Below are 5,037 nucleotides of genomic sequence, written 5' to 3' on the forward strand. Positions count from 1 at the left end.
GCGCACAGCAAAAGTGGAGTCGAAGAAAAACCGCGAAGCACTCGGGGGACACTGCGCTAATCTATAGAAAGCTGCCTCCAAGGCCGTGACATGTACGCCGACACTTATTTGTCTCGGCGCAGTCGTATACCGCGTCGATTTTCATGGCCGCCATTTTCATTTTTTTTCATTTCTCCCCACCGTATCACTCGCGGTTGGCTGTGTGAGTGCCGGTCCACTCTTTGTAAGCTTGTAAAACGCGCGACGCATCTGTACAGTCTCGCCATTCATTCCACCACGACTGGGAGGAAGAACTGCAACCGCATCATTAACCCAGACTAGCTCCGCGAAGAGTATCTCTTCTTTCTTTGTTCCCAATAGCGGGCACTTTCATTCTTCTTGCTGCTCTGTCTTCTTTCTTTTCTTACTCAGCAGTTTGTATCCAAATTTTCCAACCTTCGCAGTACCTTCGCAAGCCTACGAGTTGTTAGAGGTCAAACACGCGAATATGGGTCCCACGGCTTTGGAGAGCAAGGCAGTACGGAATGGCCGGCGCACACGCAGTCGTGCCAACCCCCCCCCCCCCCCCCCCCCTTTCTATCCTTCACACCCTCTCTCCAACCTCGAGGGAACTGCGGAGAACGTCGCTCGAATGCACGCATGTATTTTCGTTTAGTTGTTTTTGTTTCCTTTTTTTTTTTGCTGAGCGGCGCGAAGCCGTCACTGCAGACTGACTCCATTAGGAGAAAAAGTACTAACAGCAAGAAAGGAAAAAAAAAAAGCTGAGCGACGCAACGCAACCCAAGAAACACGCGAGCGTTATAGCTCGAGGTCTTGTCGCTGTTCCTGTTCAGATTATACCCGAAAAGGGCAACGCTTCGAGTTAGCGTATACAAAAGAGAACTGTAGCAAAACACATACAATAAAATAATATTAAAGCCGTTTCGGCGCGGCCTTTATAGATGACTGTGTGCTCATGTGTGGCCGTTTGGAGGGCGATCAAAGAAAAAGAAATAAAAATAAGCCTTTAATTCGAAAGCCCGCACGCATGCGTCTGCCGCTGCGCGGGTATATGTGTGCTTTATATATTGCTGAATGTTCATTCACCCTGCCTTGAGGTCGTTGCGTGTTTCTTAGGCAATAAATGTCGCGTTAGAAAACGAGAAAGACCAGCAGGTTGCGGAGCGTCGCGGCATTGCCCTAGATAGCCGCAATGTACATAAAAAGCGGAGAGGTTCGTGGACAGTTTTTCCCCCACAGAGTCTTTGCCGCTTAGCCTCTCGGGACTTGCATGTAATGGTAGTGAAAGGCGCGTTGCATTTTCGTTCCTCTTCACTCGCGCTTCTAGTTGCGTACGCATGGGTTTTTTTTTAAATCGGACGCATAATACTAGTCACGGTGCCGGAGAACCCATTTGTGACTGCATGCGTGCTGCAAGAATAAAGCTCCCGACGTGAAAGTCAGCCTAGACGTGGTTTCATCAAAATGATCACAGTAGCAGCCGCGTTTCGATGGACGTGAAACCCACCGCGGTGGCTCTGTGGTTAGCGTGCTCGGCTACTGAGCCGGAGTACTCGGGTTCGAACCCGACCGCGGCGGCAGCGTTTCGATGGAGGCGAAACGCGAAGGCGCCCGTGTGCTGTACGATGTCAGTGCATGTTTAAGGATCCTCAGGTGGTCGAAACTATTCCGGAGCCCTCCACCCCGGCACCTCTTACTTTCTTTCTTCTCTCAGTCCCTCCTTTATCCCTTCCCTTAGGCCCTGTTAAGGTGTTCGCCGAGATGTGAGACAGATACTGCTCCATTTCGTTTCCCCAAAAACAAATTAAAAAAAAAGAAACGCAAAGGCGCCCGTGTGTTGTGCGATGTCGGTGCACGTTAAAGATCCCCAGGTAGTCGAAATTATTCCGGTGACCTCCACGACGGCACCTCTGTCTCTCTTTCTTCTTTCACTCCCACCTTTCTTTCTTCCCTTACGGCGCTGTTCGGGTTTCCATCGAGATGTGAGACAATTACTGCGCCGTTTCCTTCCTGAAAAATCAATTTCAATTTCATTCCAAATGCTAGAAGCAGCGCTGGATTAAGGGGGTGGGGCTAAGGGGGCAAGCAGCCCAGGGCCTCACCTAGGACAGTAGGTGAAGGGGGCCCATTTATTCTAACCAGCTAATTACATGGAACCATGGGCAACGGAACTTCGAGCGACATGCATGAACCGAGAAAACCAGAACGAGCAGACGGGACCCCCCGCCTAATGTAACAGCATGCGTTTAGCCTTATCATTTGGGGCGAGCTTGTCGAGCTGCAAAAACAGGAATCTCCCGCCTACCCGGCGGGGCCCTCTTTCTTACGAAGCGAGGTGCGTTTGCTTGGAAGGGTTTTCGTGGTTTCCTGTCAGTCCGTCTGTCCAGTGCTGTCTGGAGAGGAGGGGCAAGGGGTGAAACACCTAAAACATGTAATGTGGGATGAGGACCTAAATCTCCCTTGCCTCTCGTCACCACCACGCCACCCTCCACCTCTCAAATAGTTCCGCCGCTGTTCTTCTCATAGAAAGGATGCACTGCAGTGCCCAACAGTGCCTCCTACTCGACTTTTCTTTACCGTAATGGTAATTTGTGTCGGCCAGGATGAGTCCGAAAGCAGATGATGATGAGTCCGATGGCAGAGTCTAGGCAGGAAAGGAAAGAAGACGTCACACGTGCTTTTGTCCGCGTGCCATGGGGCATGGAATGTTCACTGTTCGGGCTAGGGTTGTGGAAGAGTGAAGGGCATGTTGGAGAGCTGGACACAAAGGCCTGTCTCCAGGGCCCATTCCTGCCTAGTGGCTGCGCACCCTCGCATGCGCTCGACAGAAAATGTAGGTCAGACTGACCGCCGAACTTTTCAGAAAGAAGTAGAAAAAGATGACTCAGAGGTGACGGAGGGCGCGTAACTACGCCCGCGCTAGGAGTCGCCCTCTCCCCTTCGTTCTCGCGCTCGGCGTCGACGGGGTGAAAGAAAAATCGAGAACCTCCCAGAACAGACGATTGCTCCTAGCGAATAGGAAGATGAGACCGGAACGGGACAAAGAGTGAGTTTGTACGGAGAAGGAGGGATTTGTACAACGAACTCTATGCGTATGTGAAGGCCTGCTTTGGCGCTAGTAATAGACAGACGCAACGCGCGTCTATGAAAGGAAGTTGATCGCGAGCTGCGATTCAGCCCCGAGCCGCCGGTTAAGCTTTCATAAGCCCGCCCGCTGAGGAGCTCCCGCGGGCGCACCACTCTCGGCCAGCCACGGACCATCTAGGCAGCGTGCGCCAGTCATCGGGACGGCCACCGTTGGACATCTGCGGTCGCGTCGGACTGACGAAGTGCCCGGTGCGGTGAACAATTAGCATTCATTCACGCGAAAATGCTCGGTCGGAAGCATCAAAGTGGTGCGTCTGAACTAAAGGCGAAGTTAGAAAGAGAAGTGCGGGAAAAGAAGCTACCAAAGATGGCAAAGTACCTACTGAATGCAGCTTCCGAGGAGCAGTATGATCTCTCTACCCAGAGTCCGTGTCAAACTCTCAATAGTACCGACTATGTTTCTGTGGAGGACTTGCCAACTCCATCACCACGATTTCCTGGCAAGAAGCAAGGTTTGACTCATCTTGGTTGTCTGGATCCTGTGAAAACGGTGCCAACCTCGGTCGTCCATATTTCTGAGCAACCGACGCTAACCGAGCCCTGTCCTGTTCCTGAGTCGGCAAAGTCTATGCTACTCGGCCGGGCCTCTGCCACAGAGCTCCAGGTGTCCGGTCCGCCACGTCCGACGTCTACTACTGCTGATCAACAGGTGCCAAACCTGCCCGATGAGCCTCCTTCTACTGACGAGCGCCAGGAAACAACACTCCAAGAACCGACTCACTTGTTTCCTGTTAGTTCGGCTTCAAATAATCATGTTCCCATCCACAAAGTGTGCCTCGAGAGGACAAATGAGACGGCTTCTCGTTGCGGCAACAGAGAAGTACAGACATCCCCGCAGCAAGAGGTACTTTGCGAGATTCTCCGAAGTGACCCTGCTAAGTGGCCGGACGTTATTACTGACAGCTTTCGGAGTGTATGCCTTGAGAAAGGGCCATTGTATTTTCAAAATCGGGCAGAAAATTTGCTGTCTTCCGTAAGGCAATACAAAACTCAGAAACGCTATATGTCACCTCTGTCTGTCTGTTGTTGCCAGGAAGAAAGAAAAGGAAAATGCACAGGCCTGCTCACTGGCTCAAGCCGAGCCACAATCGGAACCACGTGCAGATAGTAAGAGAGTTTAAACAAGGGATAGAAAGACAGGATAGTAAAGACACACTAAAAACAAGGCCGATCCCGGAGGCAGTGCAATACCGGGCCAACCGGTGGCGGAAGTGAAGCAACCTTCAAATTTCCACCACATTTCCAAAAATAAGTCCAATTGGACCCGTAACAGATACTCTACGGGGTCTGGACATTCTCTGCATGAATATATGTCACCTCATCTTTTCGTGCGAAAGGCTGTAAATGGGGAGGCGTACGAGCGACACTGGTTAATGTACTCGGAGTCCAAAGGTTCCGTTTACTGTTTCATGTGCAAACTATTTCCGATTTCAAGCAACCCTAGTGCTTTCACCACGCACGGCTTTTCTGATTGGAAAAGAGAAGAAGAAATATTAATTGGTTTTGGGGGAAAGGAAATGGCGCAGTATCTGTCTCATATATCGTTGTACACCTGAACCGCGCCGTAAGCGAAGATATACAATTCAATACAACAGCGAGGCGATATCTCCTCTCCCTCTACCCCAGCGGAGCACATATGCTGGAGCGAGCGGTGACGGCAGGATGGATGGATGGATGGATACGGCTGAACCCTTTACATCGGGCGGTGGCTCAAGCCACCTAGCCATGTCTTGTGAAATTTTACTCCTGTCTTGCTTTTAGCCACCAATCAGATAACCTTCGCTTGGTTACTTCTAACCTCTTAAAATCCACTTTCCCTTCACTATCCCTAAACCCCAATGCCTTGGGTAAGTCAGCTCCGCTGCCTTCCACTGTAGGGTGAAGCCCTTT

The 5,037-nt window shown here is 51.1% G+C and overlaps 1 pseudogene; it reads right to left on the minus strand.

Annotated features, from left to right (window-relative positions):
• Positions 1–4,304: 4,304 nt before the first annotated feature.
• LOC144130714 (U2 spliceosomal RNA) lies at positions 4,305–4,459 on the minus strand (annotated as a pseudogene).
• Positions 4,460–5,037: the final 578 nt, after the last annotated feature.

This window comes from Amblyomma americanum, chromosome 4 (genome assembly GCF_052857255.1).
Source record: "Amblyomma americanum isolate KBUSLIRL-KWMA chromosome 4, ASM5285725v1, whole genome shotgun sequence".
In the NCBI taxonomy this organism is placed as follows: domain Eukaryota; kingdom Metazoa; phylum Arthropoda; class Arachnida; order Ixodida; family Ixodidae; genus Amblyomma; species Amblyomma americanum.